Source organism: Grammomys surdaster, unplaced genomic scaffold, assembly GCF_004785775.1.
Source record: "Grammomys surdaster isolate TR1022 unplaced genomic scaffold, NIH_TR_1.0 125692, whole genome shotgun sequence".
Lineage (NCBI taxonomy): Eukaryota > Metazoa > Chordata > Mammalia > Rodentia > Muridae > Grammomys > Grammomys surdaster.
Genome location: NW_021620528.1, coordinates 99,646 through 121,955, shown reverse-complemented (window position 1 = coordinate 121,955; position 22,310 = coordinate 99,646). Strand labels below are relative to the sequence as shown.

The 22,310-nt window shown below is 36.9% G+C and overlaps 2 pseudogenes; one reads left to right on the top strand and one right to left on the bottom strand.

Annotated features, from left to right (window-relative positions):
- Positions 1–6,503: 6,503 nt before the first annotated feature.
- Positions 6,504–7,904, bottom strand: LOC114639294 (annotated as a pseudogene).
- A 3,853-nt stretch (positions 7,905–11,757) lies between these two features.
- LOC114639285 overlaps positions 11,758–22,310 on the top strand; it is a 68,158-nt pseudogene continuing 57,605 nt past the window's right edge.

Here is a 22,310-nt window from a genome sequence, read left to right as displayed (position 1 = left end):
GAAACAAAGTATATTAGTCAGGATTCTCTAGAGTAACTGAACAGACACATGTATGGAACATATATATGGGAATATATTATGCATACACATACACACAAATATATGTATGTATGTATGTATGTATACATATATGACTTATTAGAATAATTTACAGTCTGTGATCAAACTAATCCAACAATTGCTGGCTATGAACAGAGAGTCCAAGAATCCAAATGTTGCTGAGTCCATGAGGCTCAGTGTGTCAGCTGATCTTCAGTATATGCTGGAATCCTAAAGAAATAGGCTCTAATACCAATGAAGGAATGAACTTGCTAGTGAGATGAGAACAAGCAGGCAAAGAGCAAAAGTGTCCTTCTCCCATGTCCTTCTATAAGTTTCAAGTTGAATGTGTGGCCCAGATCAAAAGTGTGTCCTCCTGACTCAAGATCTGGATTAAGGGACAAGTTTTTCATAGCTCAGAATACCTGGATTAAAAGTGTGTCTTCTTGCCTCAAAGGTCTGGATTAGAAATAGTTGTCTCTAGTTCAAATTAACAAAAATCTTGCAAGTGTGCCCTTCAGTTTTGGATTTTAGTTAATTCTTAAATGCAGTCAAGTTGAAAAGCAAGAATAGGCATCACACAAGGGAACTGCTGCAGAAGTCGATTTCATCTATGTGGCCATCATCACCATCAAGAAAGTTAAAGTCAAGGCTAATTTTCAAAAATCACTCCATTAGTTTTTTAAATGTTTCCTTTATTTAGCTTGCCATGGGTTTCTTTTCAGCTATGCTTCTTACTTTTATCTTTGCTATAGGTATTATTTATTAATATTTTACCTATTTATTTTTATGTGCCTTGTGTTAAGGTACACATATGCCAGGGCACACATGTTTAGGTAACAGAATAACTTGAGGAAGTCAGCCCTCTCCCACTACTATGTCGGTCTCAGGGTAAGACTCAAGTCTGATGCCTTTGCTTACTGAGCTGTCTCACCATATATGTATATATGCATATATGTATGTATGTATGTATGTATATATGTATTTCATATATATATATATGAAATTTTACAGCCTCTGCATCAGGCACCAGATAAATGGAAAGTAAGAAGTTGCCGTTGTAATGTGTCACTTAGCAAAAACCAAACAAGCAGGCAGAATTAGTTGTTAACATTCTAGATCTCAAAAATTGTCCTAAAGAATTGTCATTTTCCACTTAAGAATTTTAAACAACCTGTGCATTATTAAATCCCCAAATTCATAGGAGAATAAAAGAGTAGACAAAAGTTAAATAGCTAGTATCAATCCATAGTTCAGCGGAGTGAATCACAGATTCCAAACTAGACCTTTGGAACCTGAAAACCTATGTTCTCCTCTTTACCCCTCTATTTTACAGTTTTTTTTTCAAGCTTGCTTCACATGCCACATTTTTTCCACTTCCAAAACTCTGGTAATATGAGAGAATTAAAAACATCAGTTCTGAGTTTAAATTGCTCATCTCAGTTATTCGAGCTCTTTTTCCTCTTTGTGAAACACCAGTTTCTCTTCCATCTTATATTTATAATACATTTCAAATAAAACGTTCCATTTCTGCTTGCTTTCAGCTTTATGCATTAGAATTGTAAATCATAATGGCAAAAGGAGTTGATGAAGGGGAAGGAAAATGTAGCTGACTATTTAATCCTACAGTAATGGAACCATGAGACTGAAAAACACAATCTCTTCTGGAGGAACAAGAAGGTTGGAAATTTCCCTTACCTCACGTTATGCATTCAAATATTCCATCAGGAGTTGCCAAATGTCAAATGACCCTTCTTGTTGGAAAGATTCAAGCTGGATACCAGTTGTGTGCTTTTAAGGACTAAAAGCACATGAAGAAATATAGATCCCTCTAAAAACAATGCTGAGGGCTACAATAACTTTTATTTCAGGTTTGTTGACTTGGCTCTAAAGCAAGGGTTCTTGACTTCTGTGTCATGACCTCTTAGTGATAAACCAGCCCTTTCACAGGGATTACATATCAGATATCTTGACTATCAGATATTTACATTATAATTCATAACAGTTGTAAATTACAGTTATGAAGTAGCAATGAAATAACACTATGGTTTGGACTCATCATAACATGAGGAACTGTATTAAAGGGTTGCAGCATTAGGAAGGTTGAGAACTATGCTCTAAAAAACAGTTCTTATAGTTTTAACAGGCATTTGACTGGGCAGTTTGTTTGTTCACCTGTTGGTTTCTTTGTTCATTTTTTCCTACCAATTTACATCTCACACAGCTAAATTTTAGAAGTAAATGAATATCATATTGGAGAATAGATAAATAATGTAGGAGGGCAAGTTTCATCAAGAAAAGTATATATATATAAAAGCTGCTAAGGTAAGCCCATTTTCCTGTAAACTGTAGACATCTATGGTCATGGTGGAAAGCTGATGTACAGTTGAGAGAATAGAAATTGAGTCACAGAGTCAGAACAAGGGAAACACTGAAAGAATTTCAGTTGTAGGAAAGTCGAGCAGGACCTCAATATCAAACATAGGTACTACGGTTGTAGGGTTAGGAAGAGCAAGATGTTGAGAGAGCACATGAGTAGAGAACAGTTTCTTAGCTTGTGTTATCTACACCTCTAATTAGCTCACTGGCAAGCTTCAGACAATCTGCCATGTTCTGAAATTGTTTTCAAAACTCAGACCTAAATTGCAGAGTTAGCATCTCAATATTCCCATCCATATCTTTCCCTTTGCCTTTTTTTTAAAAAGCATTAAAGGATCATAAAACTGAAGGATTTAGCAAACTACAATTCTTATGTAAGCGAAACATTGAGATTCAAGTATGTTGATTTTTACCTTCAATTGAGAATATATGCAAACATGCTTGCATCATATTTAAGTAGGAATGACAGACTCCATTTTAAAATACATGTATTGAGGGCCTCACATAAACAGATGACTTTGTTAAATAAAAATAAATCGCAAGGTGCTGAGGCAGATGGTGGGAAATTACAGTGTTTACTCGGTACTAAGGATGATACTGATTTTGCTTGATAAATTATCTGCATGTAAGTAATATAATGAATCCTTTCATACTCTCTTGATTGAGATGAAGATAATGAGTCAGTTGTGATAGTCAGCTGAAGCTATCTTATTGAGAGAAGAGGAAGTAAAAACAACTAGACTAAAGCCCTATTCACCCACCATTGCACTATCAAATGTACATTTCTTTCGAGTCTTTCTCAGTTACAAACTTGTCAAAGATTGGTACAGGGTAGTAATTGGTGAGTTTGTAAAGTTTTGTAGGGCATTTGAGAGTACATATTTTCTCCTGGAAAAAAAAATATGTAAGCCCCAGAACGACAGTATCCAATTTTTTACGAACACAGTCATTTTCATACCTTAATTTCTAATGGTAAATGGTTTTAATAGGTATCAGGGCTTTATATAACTTCTGTAGCATTCTGAGATGAATCTATCTCAGTCATTAGATCCATATTCACATCACTACAGAAAACATTAATAAAGTTTAACTCAAAGAATTTTGCTAAGTTGAATTCAAGAACAAAAATAATTTTTGTTTGAAAGTTGGAGCACAAGATCTTACGTGTAACATCAAGACATGTGAAGGTCCACTCCCATTCCCACCACTTCTGATAGGAGTGTTGTGTTTTCTCTTCTGTCCTGGTAGGGTTTTGAGCCTCTGGAAGTGGGGTCTGGTAGTTAAGGCAGGAGTCTTTTTCATTCTTTGTGTCCATGACCTCTCTAGAAACATCAGGACTACGCTGATCTCTCTCCTGTTGCTTATGTTCCAAATGCAATCCTGTAACTGACTCCTTTTATTGACATTACAGTTCCAGGGCTTTGTGATTAGAGACAGTCTTCTAAACATCAGGCAGGGTTAACTAGTTCCCAGAACCTTGAGCTGCCAGTACTACACAGCACTGAAGTACAATAGTTCTGATGATTATGGATGTGCTCAAGGTTTTATTCAGATATCAGGGTAGCTGAGTCTTCATGACTTAGCCTTAGGCCCCATCTGTAGTGGTGATTTAGTCAAACTGCTTTGCCTTCAGGCCAGTAGAGTGCAGTGCACCTGCCCAAGAGCTCTCTGGATTGGAGAATGAAACACACACACACTCACACACAGAGCAGCTAATTTTGTTATCCCTTGACTAGCTCAATGGTTGAGCACTTCTAAGCCTCCCTGCAGCCAGCTCATTCTCCTCTATAGCATTCCTGACTTAACACCTATTAAATCTATATTTTATCTTGATACCCTGGCTCCTTCTGGGCAGCCCTCTTATCTTTGCTGCCCAAGACACTTCTGGGCAGCCCTTGAGGGTTGGGTGGAGTAGCTTTCTTTCTTTCTTTTTTTAATTTGGATGTTTTATTTATTTACACTTCAAATGTTGTCCTCTTTTCCATTTTCCCCTAGAAACCCCCTATCCCATCTCCCTCCCCCTGTTTCTATGAGGGTGCTCCCTTCTTGTACCTACATTTCAGCAGTTACTTCCTCCTATTCCTACCCCTTCTTTTGCAGGAAATCTTCCCTTTCTCCTCCTAGTGTTTCTTCTTCCAGGAACTTATAAGCCCCTCCTCTTTCTCTGTGCCCAGTCATTGGTGACTGGCTCTTTACTGATCAATCAAAAACCAACTGGTGGCAGGGACCTTCAGCATTTGGACATGCAGATTCCCGATTCGGGGATGGATAAAGACAATGCATTAGAATCAGTTCCCAATACCAGTCTACACATCTCCCACTTCTCTTCCAAGACAACTAATATTAAAATGTGGTAGTCAAGTCTTCAGCATCCATGTATGAAAACACCATTACTGTAATATCTGGGTATCCTATAGTTAGTACTAACTTTATGTCTTTGTCTTCCCCAGTACCTGGCATGTTCCATTACAGTTTCAGCTACTAAAGTACGACTTCCACAAAGGAATAAATACTCACCCACAGGAACAAAACTCAGCAATTGTTTCCCTTCTCAGATGTTTCATCCTAATCCAAGGTAGATGCAGATCTCACAAGAAGGATAATGAAGGATGAGGATCAAGTGTCGGTATCTCATCACTCTCCATCAATATTCAGAATGCTCACATAGCCATTTATACCACACAGCTTCCAAGGTTGTCTCCACTGAATCTCAATTCTCAGCTGTTTAAATCACACAGACTTAACTTCTGCTTTTACTGCTCATTAAGCACTGATTCAATAAAATTAAGTTAAAATGAGAAAGTAAAGGGTTAAAAGTAGAATAGTCCAAAAATCTCTGCAAATAGCAATATACCTATAAGAGAATATTTGATCAAGTTTCTTAGAGTCTAGGAACACGGCAAGAACAAAGCAAATCTGGGACACAAAACTGGAAGTCAGAGCTAACATAATAGTGGGGAGGCCATAAATTAAGGCAAGAAAGATGAGATGAAAAACTGTAAAAATCGCATTCTGCTGACAAAAATGAGGTTTGAACATTGATCAGTTAGCCTAATTAAAGCATACATTTTTATACTGAGAACAGCAAGGTTGCAGACTGTGACAAAAACTTTAAGTACATAAAGGTTATTTCCACAGGCCTCGGGTAATGGGCAGAAGTCACAGGACAATCTCTCTTCTTTTTCTCTTGCCAAAAAAAAAAAAATAATAGTTGCATAATTTGGTCAATGTGTCCTAGAGAGAGAACTGGGATTTGCAGTAGTAATGCTGTGCAAGATTCTGATGTAAGTCAAGACCTGAACAGCCTGAAGTGGAGGTCTTAATCCTATTCAGGTTTCTGCAAGAAGTTCCTAAGCTGCTGAGTATGACAAGCAGGAGGATGAGTGGAGGTGATGACAGTTATCTAGCAGGGAAGAGAAATACTAGATTCCTTAGAATGGTTTGTTGCTTTTTTCCCCCTTTTCCAGTTGTTCCCTATGGGAATCAGGGCAGTCACCCATGGGGAGGGGGGGAGAATGTAAGACTTTTTTCCCCAATCAAATAAGGGTATTGCTACTCTACTGCTATGTTGTGGTTGATGCTGACCCGGGATGGATTGCGGAATGAAAGATGCTTTTAAGAAACAAGTCTGCTTGGAATGCTGGGTGGCAATCCTTAGTTTTTGGTCCCATGGAACCCTGACCTTGCTTATCAACAATGAAAAACTAGGTTGGTTAGAACCTAATGGAATCACCAGCTCCTGCTACCCTAATGTTCACTGTTAGAAGATTAGCATGCATTCTGATGTTTGTTTCCAGTATGTTTTGAACCCCAAGTACTGTTGGTTGGTAAAATGAACCCCAAAATGAAAGTTTCAGTGCATCGGTCTGGGCCTGCAGCTCCATAAGCTCAAACTGCTGTGCAGCTGCTCCTTCCTGGCCTACCCGCCTCAGCCTGCGGTATACTCAGTGAAGGCAAGAATGTGGCTTCTCAGTGTAGAGAAGCAGTTTAAGAGCAGAAAAGTAGAAGAAATCTAGAAAAGAATTGTCTCCATACAGATGTATGCCATGGTGTGAAGGGAGAGAACACAGGACCCACACATTCACTTATCCAGTGATTTCTGTCACTGTGGTGACCAACTTTTGCCCGTTCCACAGGGTCTTCAACTGCTTAGTGACTGGGCTGCCTTCTGTAGGAATGAAGATCTTCATCTCAGAAGATTTGGCACTGACTCTCTCACAGTCCAGGGAGTTCTTGTTCAGGTAAGCATGGCAGCCATCTGTTTTGTTAATGGAATTGGTTGGCACTTTCCCCATCACCTGAACTTTGACATCCCTACTATTGATTATCTCCACAATGCCCACCACATCATCAAACACCAGGCCAAGATTCCTACTGTTATCTACTGTAATAGAGTTAACTTTGCCCTTGATTTGCAATGTCATGTTGACATATTTTTATATATAAGCCACCTGCTTCAGCTCAGTGTCATCAATCACCAGGATAGAAATGTTCTCCTGATTTTCCATTCTCCATTTCTTGCCTTCCAGAAGAGCTAGCTCTTTCTTTGTGGCTGGTTTGGAGTAGGGGCTAGTTTGGAGTTTAGGTGCAGAGAATAGTTTGGGACCACTCTGAACTGGACCATTCTGAGCTTTCAGGGCAGGGTTCTTGTAAGTTTTCATTTCATCAGATACATGTTTTAGGGTGTGTACGATGTTCTCCCCTAAGTTTTTGCAAATAGTACTAAACTCAAAGTGGAGTCCTGAGAGCCAGAACTGGTAGGGACTGGGGGAGGAATCAAGCCCAGTGAGGGAGGAGGTGGGCCTGATCTCAACAGAAGGTCCATATGGCAAATCCACTCAGTTCTTTTGCCATTGGTGCCATCTTGCTCCAGGCCAGGCCAGTGGTATGGAACTACTTAATATAAGCCTGCAGTCCCGTCAATATACTCAAGTAAGTTCTGACCCAATCCACATACTTCTTATCCACATCTCTGTACTACTTGAGGATTTGATTTATTTAAAACACAGCCACACCATTCATCTCTTTCACAATGGGGCCAGGTTTCACAATGAGAGCCACCCAGTCCAGGGCCTGGAAGCTTTCACTGAAAGCTGACAGATGATTGAAAAACTTGCTGCCTCTCTTCTTCTCCCAGAAGGTTTAACTTCTTGGTCCTACTCTGAGATAGGTACCAACAAATCAGAAAGTTTATTACTAGCTGCCTACTGGCACTGAGAAGCTGTAACCAGAAGAACTCGCTCCAACTTCAGGCCTGTATGGATCATCTCCGCATGTTTCTGCATGTCTCCCCCAATCTCGTTACTCATCTTCAAGTACGCAACCATGGGCTTGGCAAGCAGTGAATCAATTGCTTGCATATATGGAACTGCTCCTTTTGAAGGACAGTCTCCATATCTTCAGTGCATGTCAGAGGTATGTGACACAGCCTCTAGTTGGTCCACTGTCCTCTCCAATCTTTCTACAAGATTTTGCATGTCAGCCATAATCTTCCACCTGCTTAAGAGTTCCACCTCACCACGGGACTCTTCTGTTTTGTTTTTAACATTCATAATATTAACATTGAACATGAAAGTCATAGAGTGAAGAACATGTAGTTCCTAACAACGTCTTTATTACTTTTAATAAAATTCTTTGACTACTTGTGTATAATGAAATGTGATCCTATCCACTCCTCATTTCCCAATTCTACCCCTAATCTCCTCAACACATCAACCTGCCCATATCATGACCTCTTCTTTTAATAACCCACTAAGTCTACTCAATGCTGCGCATATAAGCATGGGGCTATCCACTAAAGTATAGGCAGCCTACTAATAGTCAGAGATCAAATGAGAATAAATCAGGAGAGGGAAGCGTATGAGGAGTACGTGGGGAAAAGAGATTGACAAGAGGAACAGAGACAGCTATATCTTGTTAGGAACAGAATGTACCTCTTGATATATAAAACTACCTTTCTCCTAGATGGCTCAGTGGGTAATGGCATTTTTCATCAAGTCTGAGAAACTAAATTCAATCCTGAAGAACCACATGGTGGAATGAGAGAACTAACTCCCATAGTTGTCCACTGATCTCCTCACAGATAATATGGTGTGCATGTACCCCTTTGTGTACACAATAAATAAAAATAAATAAATAAATAAATAAATATGTTAAAAACTGAAAATTGATTTTTCTATAATAATGATGATCTTTAAATAATGATATTAACTATGAAAATGGAAGATGTTGGGAAGAAAAGAGAAAATGGAATAAGAGATTGGGAAAGGAAAAGAAGACAGTCACAATGTTACATGACTGTGAATGAGCACCAGTAAAGCAGAGCTTCAGTTCAAAGTAAGCTTGAACCACAACACAAATTGATGGGACAAAAAAAAAGAATATAAACAGGAGGAATGAAATGAGGAATAGATGGTGAGAAAAGAAGGAGAAAATGGAAAGAAGGAAGTTAACTAAACAGATACTGGCAAAAATAAGTGGAAAATTGGGAGCCATTGTTTACTGCTAGTGCAAACATAAAGAATAAACATCACTATGAAAAACACAAAATATAATTACTAAATAATTTAGCAGGTTCTCTGAATAGTCATCCAAAAGAATCAAAATCAGAGACGTGAACAGAGTTTGTCCAGGGACACAGCAGGACTAATTGTAACAGTCAAATGATAGAAGCAGTTGAAATACCTGAGTGATGAATATATAAGTGCAATATACACACTGTGGCATATTAATCAGCCTTCAGCACAGTGGAAATTCTGGCAGGTTTCAGTATTATTAAACATGAAAACATTATGCTAAGTAAAATAAGTGAGCAGTCATAATAAAAAACATGAATGAGTCTGCTCATAGGACACACTTAGACATATCAAACTGACAGAAATAAAAAGCGAGATGGTGGTTGTCAGAGACAGGCCAGAGTGGGTGGAAAGGAACTACTTCTTTGGTATATAATTACAAGTTTCCTAGGGGGAAGGAGTTCTAAAGGATGGTTGTTGGTAATAGTTACACAACAATATTCAAATACTGAATGACACTGAGCAGAAACAAGTAAAAGGTGATAAAGGATGCAACTCATGTCAATTATTGTTACATAAATGTTACATAAACTCATGTCAATTATTGTTACATAAATAAATTGATTGTAGTAATTATTCATTCTGTAGCAGTATTCACCTGAAAATTAAAAGAAAATATAATTTTCAATGGTACTAGAAATCACAAAGGCTCTAAAATCATTTTGTAAAGAAGTTTAGAGACTCCTGTGAAGGAAAGCTTTAAATTCTATGAGAAGACAGAAGTTAACACATTGTTAAATCTATCAGCTTAGATGGAAACTATAATGTTAATTACAAGAAAAAGCTCTGGGTGGAACCGTGGCTAGATGTGTGGCTACTCTTCCCTGGACAGCAATCTACCTTGAATTCACTGTGGCTCTCTTCATGAAGCTCTCAGCAGCATGAGTACATTAATTTTTGTAGACAGTTCTTTCCAGTATTTAAAAATAATTATAGCCATGGGTTAAATCAATTTCTGCAAAGAGATGTCAAATATTGCTGACACATCATTCACTAAGGACATTGTCTATGGCTGAAGAAGACTGGGTACAATATCCTGGGAACCATTATCCAGAATAAACATTTACAGATGCATTTTCAAGTGGCCCAAGGCCATGTTCCATACAGATTCTATACAAACTAAAAAAAGCACATAAAGCATATTTGTTTATCGTAGAGGTTGGTGGAGAAATGAGAATTTCATCCTGGGGTACACAGCCAAGCCACTTCAAATCAGGTTGCAATCTTACAAATTATGAGGGACACTTCAGCTGGGACAAACCTCTGCTCATTCTAAATCCCCAGTGTATTTTGTCTACCTATTCAGAAGTCAGAATTATTGAAATTATATTTATTTCCCCTTTAAGAGAACTGACCACACAGCATTCTGTTCCAGGTACAAGAACAGATGGTATAAATTTGGCTTGGTGCTAGTCATGAACCCTATCTTTAAAAGAACATACTCATTTTAAAGATGGTTATTTTCCTCTAACCTGTCACTATACACCAGAAAAATTTAGAGATAAAATTGAATAGTCAGTAAATAATTTATTACTAAAGGTCTTTATTTTTCAGAATCTACCAATTTAAAACATGAAATGATAAGAATATGTGATTTATACCTTAATTTCCCCAGAGTGTGTTCCAAGGAATTATAATACCCACATGTTCTAAAGAATCATGAAACAGACTTACTTACAAAGGGATTTTGTAAATAAGGCTACTTTGAGGATTTATTTTTATTAATGTGTGCATGATAGAGAGCATATTGTGTGTGTGTGTGTACTCGTGTCCAAAATGGCCAGAAGGTGGTGCCAAATCAGAAGCTGAAGTTACATGCAATTGTTTGCCACTCCTATCTCTAACCCTACCTGCTATCAGTGAGACAAGTGAAAGGTTGGGCCCTCTGGAAGATCAATAAGTGTTTTGTAACCACTGAGACACAGCACTTTCTCTAACCCCCAAATATTGCACTTTTTAAAAGCAGTTTCTCTCATTTTAGTTTTTAGAGAATGTTACACAATATATTTTCCACCCTCCCTGACTCCTTCATGATGCATCCCAATGTTGTATCCCCCTATTTGTAATTTTAAATCATCAAGGGAAATTATTGCTACTCTAGGTATTCTTGCTTGTGTGGAGGGAGGTCAATTTGCCAGGGTCTAAACCCTTAAAATGATACTCCTTCTCCAAGAAGCTATCTATTGCCAATAATTCTTTAGCTACAAAGAGGATTCTGTTCCTACCTCCTCTCTACATGCTGGGATTGATCTAGCTTGGACTAGTATAGATCTCATAAATGTATGTTTGTTTTACAATTTTCTTTTTTATTGTGTTACTGAATGAATTGTCATTTAATGTCTGTTATTACCCTCATAGAATTGATGCTCCAAATAAAAACTTTTTGTGATTACCTCTTAATGATATTTCATCCAAAAAATTAAGTATATGATGCTCCAAATTCTTCCTGATGTGTTTACTTTAACAGTCTTCAGTGGACACTTATCACTAGTCCTCAGTTTATTTTCAACAGTTTCATAATGAAAGTAAAACTTACATAATAAATATAAAACAGTATTATACAAAAATAAATGATATAAATATATGAATGCATACAAGTTTGGTTTACTTTTGGTAGTTGAAAACCAAGGAGATGAAATTACTGTCCAACTGCTCTTTATACCATTTCCCAACCACCTTCCCCAAGTTTATATGGTTCTATACAATTTTCTATTTGTCAATAAAAGAGGCAAAAAAAAATTGCAGGAGTCTGAATTTAAGGGAAATGGCTATATTTCGGCACATAGTGAAGTTCCCAGCAGCTCCAACAGAAGCAAATGCCTATGTGGCCAATGGTACACAAGTGTCTTCTCCAGAAAGACTTGTATGGTTTGGAAATAGCAAATACATTCTGATTCCTATCCAGAAATTAAATTGTTCCAAATGACCTACAAGGGCAAAGTGATAAATACATAGAAACAGATGTTATTGGCTAATGTTACTGATACATTCTGTGTATTTGTTGAACTTGAGGAGACTATATCACAGACCTATCATGTAGAATTTTAAAGAATTTTCCATTACATGTGCTTCCTCCAGAAATCCTCCAATTCTCTACCCAATTAACAGGCTGTCATGGTTTGTTGAAACATATTAAAACCACCTATATTAGTTGCTACTTTGCCAAATTCAAAGGAATGTTCTTTTCTTGTTGCATATTAAGCATACTTCACCTCTTACTGCTCCTCTAAAAATAGCCTCCCTCTACTTTCTAGTCATCCATTGTCCTGATGTTAGTTTGTTGGTTGATTGTTTCCCTAACTTATAAAATAATGTATCTTGCACCAGTCATTTGGTTCACTCATGTGGTTAATCTACTAGAATTTTCAAATTTATAGATTTAATCCTCTTTCTTTATCCCTTTCTTCATTTTCTTCATAATTGTTGTAATTGAAATTTCAAATTTGTATCTTGTGATCAAACTCTAACTTTGTATATTGAATAGTTTCTTCAGTATGTCCATTAGTACTTTTAAAATGTGCTAACAATTTTACAGATGTGTATAATGCATTTTGATCATTTCACCCCATATTACCGTCTCTTAGGCCTTCTCATATTACCCTCTCTTATACCTTCTCATTCCCACTGAACTCCTTCTTCCCAACAACTTTCCCGCCTACCTTCATGTCTTCTTTTTATGACCCACTGATATTTACTGGGATCATGGACAACTAATCAGTGGCTGTGTAGCTGAAGAAAATGATCCTCACTCCTTCAGCATCAATTAACTGTCAATAGCTCCATAGGAAGAGTGAAGCCTTTCAATGCCCTGCCCCATTCATGGTCATCTGGCTGTTTTAATGTTAGTTCTTTGACAATTTATTATTATTTATAAATTATTCTCTCCTCAGGTTCTCCTATCTTCTTTCTACCAATTATCAACTCTTTGATTCCCACCCTTTTTTATTCTCTTTCCCAGAATCGTGGTTTTTTGTGTTGTTATGTGATCTATGTAGGTTAACCAGGGCTATCTGTGTAGCTACTAGATTGGGAGTATCTGATATAGTTTGGTAGAGTCACCAGTGACAATTAAAGGCAATAACTCCATCTTTACCTAGATCTGTCCATAGGAAATAATTCAGCTGTGTGAGCCAGGCATACCTGTGTTAATTCTTTCTCTTTGCTTAACTGTTCATGGGCCCCTTCTTGTGCTGATAACGTGTGCAGTCATCTGTAGTTATTGAGACTTTCTGATGGCCGTGTCTATGTATTGCCCAGAAGATGATATTGCCCAGTCCTTTTCTCTATTGTCTGGTTCTTAACGTTCTTTCCACCCTTCTATTACAATGTTTCTATAGTCTCAGGGCAGATATTATAAATGTCTTCTTTATGTATAACTACTCAACTGTTACTTATTCTCAACACTTTGTTTAGCTATAAGTCTCTTTGATCATTGTTCCTCATTAAAAAGGAATACTTTGCTGATTAAGGCTAAGATAGCTAATTTGTCTACTGGTTTGAACATATATGTTTAGAAAGTAGTGTGACATTGTTTGAATTTAGCTTAAAAAATTAACCCCCCACACACACACACACAGCCTATGATCCTCCCATCCATGGATTTTCTGTACTAGTATTTGAGTGGATTTACTGTACTAGGTAGAGATTTACTTCTGTAGATGGGGCCTCAAATTCAATTATCAAGTGGTTGATTGCCTCCATAAATTTCATGCCACTATTATATACGTGGACACATTCTGCCTCTACCTGTCAAATTGGCATTGGAGTTTATTAGGTTGACAATTAGGCAAGACTACTCATAACTTTTCTTCTCTGGTGTCATGCATAGGAACTCCCAGTTCTATGAATGCTAGCCAGAAATGGGGAAGTTTCCATCTCAGTTTCTGCTTGCTTTATATCATGGAAACAAATTGTGCAATGTCTTCAAAAATAGGGTCTTATTGTCTAGGTCTGGTGAGCAACTAAGGAACAGTAAGAGTATGTGTTGTTTGGGGTCTAGGTTTTTCAGACCAACTCTTAAGTAATTATCCCAAACCAGGCACAGGTAATTCCTATATAATAACCGATAAATTCCCTGGGGAAGGTTATTTCTCTAACTCTCAGTATTTTTTAATTGTCTACCATTCTTCATATAGAATTTTCTTCTGTCCACTTTAGTTTGTCTATTGTTGCTGTTCTTGATGTGTAGACAGTCATATTATTGGTAAGATTATATGGATGTAGCTTCTGACATTACTATGAGACACAGTCTCACACCAAACTCCTCCAACCTCTGGCTTTTACAATATTTATGTCCCTTCTTATGCTCTGATGGCTTAGCTTTTGGTGCAGGGGCTGTTTTGTAGATGTATCCATTGGATTTAGACTTCATATTCTCCATTTTGATTGCTTATGATTGTCTGTAATGTTCTCTGTTTGTTGCAAAGGGAAGTTTCTTTGATCAGAAGAGCACACTTATTTGTGAGTATAAAAAAATTTAAAATACAATTGAAGGTCATGTTACTTTAATAAAGTATCAGTTGTAGATGCTCCTTCAAGATTCATGACTTCTCTAGCACTGAGTAGTTGGCTAGGCTTCTAGTACCAGGCATGACTTCCCTCTTTTTGAGCAGGTGTTAAGTCCAATTGGAGAGTTATTGGTTATTACCAAGGTATGAGAGCTACTATTGTACCCTTGGCATGTCACCATGCCATGCTGGGCATTGTTGTGGTTCTTAGATGACATAGGTAGGGAGGACCATTGTTTGTTTCTCTCCTTTGGAAACTTGCAATCACCTTGCAGTACAACGAAAGCCTGTCTTCAAAAAGGAAGCTTTCAGGTTAGTTTCTGCTCAGGGTCTCTGAGCCCTGATTCTGAAGTGTATGAAGTCTTCAACAATAGGAACTTGCCTTTTCATTTGGCATGAGGGAAGGTAAGGAAAATAGCAATAAACTTTAATGTTTTCAGAGTCTTTTGGATAATTCCAACAATGCAGAAGAAGGATTCTTGTGCCTGGTGTTGGATTTTTGTTATATGTCTTTTGGCTATTAAAGACAGCATTGTCATTTCAGATAAGAAATTTTCATTTAAACTGTATGTGTATATTTATAAATGTATTTTTGTGAATTATGATTTTGCTTTACATAGTTAATGATATAATTTATTGACTTTGCAGACACCCTTACTATTATTTTACTCTCCTCTCTCCTTCTATATTTATCATCTCCCCTCTCCTTTATTACAGTCTCCCCATTATTCTTATTTTTCAGATCAAATCTCTTATACCTTCTATTCCCATCTCTATCACTTTCCCATCCCTCTATTGTGGCAATGGTTCCTTTTTACTTCCTTAGTTTCTGCAGGTACTCAAGGATATGTACTTTCATCTGAAGATTTGGAGCTAGGAGTCCCCTGTAGAGAAAATATGATGACCTCACTCAGTATGATTGTTCCCATTCCATTTATTTACCAGCAAAGTTCATGATTTTGTTTTCTTTAGAGGTGAACAGTATTCCATAGTATATATGTGCCACATTTTTACTACCCATTTGTTGCTTGGTTCCATTTCCTAGCTACTGCATATGAGCAAGTATCTGTGAAATAGGATGTTTAGAAGCTATGAGAATATTCTAGAAAATAGTATCAGCTCCTTAAGGCATCCCCTCTTAATATTCTCTTTCTAAACTTCTGGCCTCCAAAGGAACTCAAGGTGAAGGACACAAAATTATAGGATCCTAACTGGGAGTCATGTTTTAATAAGAACATGCAGCATTTATTTTGTGTGCGTGAATTGTCTCACTCAGTATATATTTTCCAATTTTTTCCTTTAATTATAAGTTTCACAATTTTACTTCTGTATATAGATGAGGAAAATTCCATTGTATATATAGACCATATTTTCATTGTGTAATCATCAATTGACAGACATCTGTGTTGAATTCATTTTCCAGTCATGGAATAGAGGAAGTATATAAATAGAGTATCAATATCATGAGGATGAATAGAGTATCAAACATGAAGAGAACATATCTCAGGTAGTAGAATAAAAACTACAGTGCATTAGGAACCTTCTGGAATTCAGAGCAAAGAAAGTTTTGATCTCAGTATGTGACCAATGAAATAGAATTATAAAGGTGTGGAAAGTAGTGAATAAACTATTAAAATTTGTACCTTGACATAGTACACATCACCTCCTCTTCCACTTACCAAAACAAATTACATGAATAAAGAGGTAGAAAGCAGAAGTGAGAAGCAACCCTGTTCTTGTATGAGGAGAACTGAAATTCTGTGAATGAACCTCGTTACTACAACTAGGAAAGCTAAGGGGAACATCTGAGCAGTCGAGAAATGTAATAAATTTGTTGGTCACATGACTGCTGTCTTAGTTATTTGTCTTCTTACTGTGACAAAATATTTGACAAAAGCAACTCGAGGAAGAAAGGGTTTATTGTTTTAAGGTTCATAAGGTTAGGGAAGGTCAGTGGAGAAAGCATAGACAAGCTGGTTACATTGCATCTACAGACAGGAAGAGTATGCAAGCAGAGAGAAAGATGATGTCTAGTGTCACATTGGCTTCCTCTTTTATCCTTTGTCTTCACTACAAAATTCTAGTCTATGGTATGGTACCTCTAGTCTATGGGATGGAAATACCATCACAGACATACACAGTATATGTCACCTAGGTAATTCTAAATGCATTTAACTATGAAGTTGTCTTCACATCCACAAATACTAAATTCCATCATCCTGAATTTTCTCACTGAATATCTTTTCTTCCCAATGGCAGTGCAACCAACTGTCCTTTCAAATATATTTAAATATGTTGCATATATTTAAAATGCATACAGCTTTCCGTTGCTAGCAGTATTGCTTTTGCTATTATCATTATCTCATGTGCAAATAAATGAAATTGTGTCTTCTTTGTGTCCAGGTTCTACTCATAAGTGGTCGTTTTACAAAAAATTCAGAGATGTATCAAAATGTAGATCAAATTTCTTCCGCTTGGATCTGATTTAATATGAATGTGAAAATAATATTTAACTCTCCCAACAATGACCTTGACTCAGTTTCTCTCATAACAAGCCCTCTAACCCAGAATCCAGATTCTCTGGGCATTTCTTCATCCGTTTAACTCAGTGCTTCACTCTCACAGCTATGGAGTATGTAATCTCTGTTCTGAAGTGATCCTCCCATTCATTCCACTTGCCTTGTTCTTTTTCAACTCCTGAGTCTCAAATTACAACTTGCTTCAGGACCTATCATTTCTTTTTTTCTTTCTCTTTTTTTTTAAACAAGGTTTAGTGATTCCATTGACATTTTTCACTTGGCTGAGAACAGTAGAATACCTAGAAGATTATAAGTGCTTAACAGAATTGAATGAATGGCTAAACCGAAAGTCCATTCTTTATACTACACTACCTCTAAATCTTTGAATGGAAATCATTACCTCCTTTTTTGGATTTAGTTGAATGGAATCGTACAATCTGCATCCTCACATAGATAGCTTCTTTTAATCAATATAATTATTTTAAGATTCATCCATGTTGGTCAATATTATTGTTGAGTAGAATCCATTTGGATAGCTATATGACTGACAGTGTTTATCCATTCACCTGTTGGTGAGATTCAGTCCAGCACAGTAGTCAGCAGCCTTGTACATGTGTCACTGCTTTGACCACTTACTAGTCCTTTCAAAACTTACTACTGGTTTAAATATAAATTAAAACGCTAAACAACAAAAATACCCAATGTTTTTCTCAACTTGTCAAATTCCTCATCACCTGTCTTTTGACCACTTTATTCTTCAGCAAACTGGACAACTTCTAGACCCTTGGAAGTGTTTTCATTCTCTTCTCCATCAGTACTTTGTCAGGTTTACTTCTACCCTCAACAAATGGAATCATTTGTCTGATTTACTCTTTCCTTTATACCTTAATTTCCTAACTATAGTGTGATTTTATATATGCAATGACTTTTTGTCCATTTTATCACTGGGCTTTTAACACCTAGAATACTATCTCACACATAGGCACACGTATCTTAAAAATCAGACAAAAGAGAACATTTTAAGCAAAGCCGTATGTAAGCTCCCAGAGAAGATTAATTTCGTGTTTATCTCTCCACTGATAATAATGTGGTCATCTTCTATGAAAGCTGTGATGTGCTATTATCCCTACGTTCTGCTGCTGTCAGAAGAGCTTTGTTAGAGTTAATGCAATGATATACTGGATCAATGAGACAAATCTTTAAAGTCCCTGGCTCATTGTTGCCATGTATTTGCTCCATTTTTCTTTCCATAATTGCTTTTTCTTTCTTGTATTTATAATAAACCTACCAATCTGAAAGCGAAAGATACTGCATATTAAGTAAAAACCTATTAAATATTATATATATATGTATGTATACACTTGTGTATGCAGTAAATAGATAAAGGTCTCTATGCATCTATATATATATCTATATAATACATTTTGTTAAATAAAAGCATATTATTGTTTAAATTTCTCATGCATGGTATATGGCATATGGGAACACAGATAGATACTTTCATATAAATAGAAACATGCTATGTATCTAAACTATTAATATAATGTTCAAGAAGGATTGACTTATTTAAACATATGTATAATTTTATATAGACATACATATAAGGCAACATATACAGCAGATTTTGAAAGCTGTGGGATGTGTGTTGCATCATAAAAATGGAATAGTTTAAAAATAACAGGAACATCTTTCTGCTAAAGAAAAGAATTCAAAGTAGTGATGTCACAAATATGGTGACAAGCTCAGAGCCTTCTTGTGTGGTCTAAGAACACATGGGATGTTGATTAGAGAGGATTTTGTTTTTGTTGTTGTTGTTGTTGTTGTTGTTGTTTGGTTGGTTGGTCATTGGTTTTTTTGGTTTGTTTTGTTTTGTTGTACAGTCCAAGGGCTGGCTGAGTCTTCCCCGAATGTCAAACATTTATTCTTAGGACACCATTTCAAAAACAACAGAACAGACTGTTGGGATATTGGGGTTACATCTCAGAATATTAACAGACTTGACAGATAATTGTAAGGAGAGCTATATTCTGAAAATCTTTCATCTAATGCCATACCTTAGACACATAGTGTGTTGCTGAAGACTGAAGCAAGATGGGAGACCATCTGTGAGTGGGAAGTTAAGATTCTGCGTGGGGCATCACAGAAGGCTGCAGACTGGTGGGTGCCGGGTTGCATGGCGTCCTGGATTCAACAAGGTGTGACTGATGGAGAACTACTGTTTCAAAGAAGACCTTATGTTCCCTTTCAAGGTGAAGTAAGCAAGTCTTTGAGCTGTGTGCATCTCAGTTTCTCACTTCACCCTTAGTCTCCTCCTGTTTCTTGACCTTCCTACCAACACATTTTTCATTGGAAACATGATCTAAATCACAGTAGAGCTCAGCGCTGTCTGCCTCTTTTCTCTTTTCAGTATTTCACAGCAGATTCAGACTTAGATTCTAGGCAAGCACATGCAGTGGCGACAACCACCTGGCTTCTAAGGAAAAGATACTTCCGAGTTGTTTTGCAAGCTGTGGATATATCATACATGAAAGTATGTAAAGATCAATTAGACTACACCGCCCCCTCGTTTTAGGCTAAGAAACATTTAAGAAGATATAAAATCACTAAGTAACTCAGCAGTTGATCCATTCTGGTAGCCAAGTGTCTCCACTTGATCTTCCAGAAACCCATTGTCCTACTTCTTTAAAAGCAATTTCTATAAATCTCTGTAACTACATGTAAGGTATTTTGTGGATGAATAAAACATTAGATGATTAATTAGTGAATGATAAATAAGCATAGTGATGAAAATTGAAAATTTGTCTCAGTATCAGTTAAACATCTTACACTTGCTAGAAACCCAGAATAGTCAGTTAGCTGCATTGGATAATACTTTTGCTGCCTCCAACTTCACTGATATTTTAAACTTAACATAAAAGCAGAACATATACAACATACAAACTCATGAATTTCTTTTCATATATGATCTTCTCTGACCTTTCTAAAATGTTAATAGATATTAATAAACTGTTCAGATGCTTAAAAGCTAATATTATTAAGAAACTTGATATTTTATGCCACTTATTATGAACAGAATTAGAAAATTCCCAGAAATGGAAGAAGTAGGAGATTTTGTAAATGAAAATACTTCTCAGGGGATTTCTTGGGAAACACATTAAGTCCAAGTCATTGAGTATTGTCTGAGCCAACAGTATAGAAAAGCTTCCAATTAAATTAATACAATATTTAAGTATTGAAGTAGCAGAGCCTAAACTATAACAAGAAATGTGCAAAGACAATGATGAGATTAACATTGTTGTTGAAAAAGAGAGTACATGGTGATGTGTTATTTGCTTCCCTGCCAAAGCATTTGTCCACTATTTCAAATACATCACCAGTTCTATCCATGTTGGCTTCAGATCATCTCTCAGGATCAATCATAGTAGATATTGCCTTTATGTACTTAGTTAAATTTCAATTAAATATGACATACATTTTTGTAAAAATAAAATTGAATCTCTGGACATGTATCTGAGAGATTATCTAGATTAAACTAAATTAAGATGGGAAGACCCAACCTAAATGTGGGCAGTATTACTCCAGAGGTTGGTTTCCTAGACTAAATGAAAAGAGAATGTCATCTGAGCATCAGTATTCATTGCTTTCAGTTTTCAAGCTACAGAAACTACATGCCCAGGCACTGTTTACTCTGCTGTCATTCTTGGCCAAGGTGTAGTGTATCACCTGGAACTGTTTATCTGTCTAGATAAATTCCTCCCACCTTAAGACGCTTGGTCATGCATTTTGTCAGAGCAATGAGCCTATTAGTAATATTAATATATCTTTATATTTTAAAACAATAGAGGGATGAGTCTTGGAAATTGGAAATAGTTCATTTTAATCTTAATCACTTAAAATAATTGCAGCCACTTTCTGCTTATGCAAGCATATTGGAATAAAACTCATGACTCACCGTCCAAAGGCAGTATTGCTGATGATTAGTGTTATCAACTTTACAGAATGTAGAACCCCCTGAAAGGTAACCCCACAGGGCACATCATGATCTCAATTAAGTTAATTGAGATGGGAAGACTCACCTATAGGGAGTGGCACCATTCCATGGGCTGCTATGTCCAGAAACAAAATAAAAAGGAGAAAGGGATCTGAGCACATTCCTTTATTCCTCTCTGTTCCCTGATTGTGGATGTAATTTGAGGATTGTCTTTAAGCCCTTGCTGCCTTCTCTTTCCACATTTAACTATATCTTCAACTGTGAGCATAGAGAAACTAAGCCATGAGAGTTCATTTGAAGGTTATAGGAGCTGGGCAGTGGTGGCGCACGCCTTTAATCCCAGCACTTGGGAGGCAGAGGCAGGCAGATTTCTGAGTTCAAGAGTTCGAGGCTAGCCTGGTCTACAGAGTGAGTTCCAGGACAGCGAGGGCTACACAGAGAAACCCTGTCTCGAAAAACCAAAAATAAAAGAAGGTTCTAGGAAAGGAGTGCAGCTGCCCATATACCTCTGACAGAAGACCTGTCCTCTGTTTAGTGAAAGTCACCCTCTCCAACTGATTGTGCATGAGGCAAAGTGGAGAAAACCAGAAACACAACCTCTGTGTTAATCAGTGTCATATACCAAATAAAGCCAGGACAAGTCATTAAAAATAAATATTAAAAAAAATGCAAACTGCCATAAAGTAGAAGCTTCCTAAAATTTATACCTATATGACAGCAATTTAAATAAAATCACCAAATAATGGAAGAGACAGATCCCCAAAAGGTGATCAAACGAAGCTTCCAGTACTGCTAATAGGTTACATCTAATTAAGTTGTTGGACAAAGGGGTCCCGTGGAAACGCCTAAACATTGCAGGCTGTTGCTAAGAATATAGTTTTCTCTCTGCAAACTAACAGAAAGGTCCCACTACTGAAGACAATACCTACACAATCCATTAAATATGGAAAAGTCAAACTAGTGCCTACATAAACTTTCACCCTTTATATTCTATCATCTTTGGGAGAGGAATGCTATCAAGGGAGAAAAGTAAACAACAACCTACTCATAAAGCCTTTTATCAACAAGGGTGTCCTCAATGCCAGATATACTAGTGCAATGGTGACACAAAGCTTATGGGAGTAACCAAACTATAGGTCAAGGCCCACTACAAGATGCCACCATATCTGTACTACCTGTATGACCAAGAATCTGAGACTAGATAGCCCAAAAAATCAGGGTAAAACAAATACTTCTGTTTACTAAAAAATAAAATGACTCCTAATAACACTTTTATACTCATAAATCTGTGCCTTCTTAG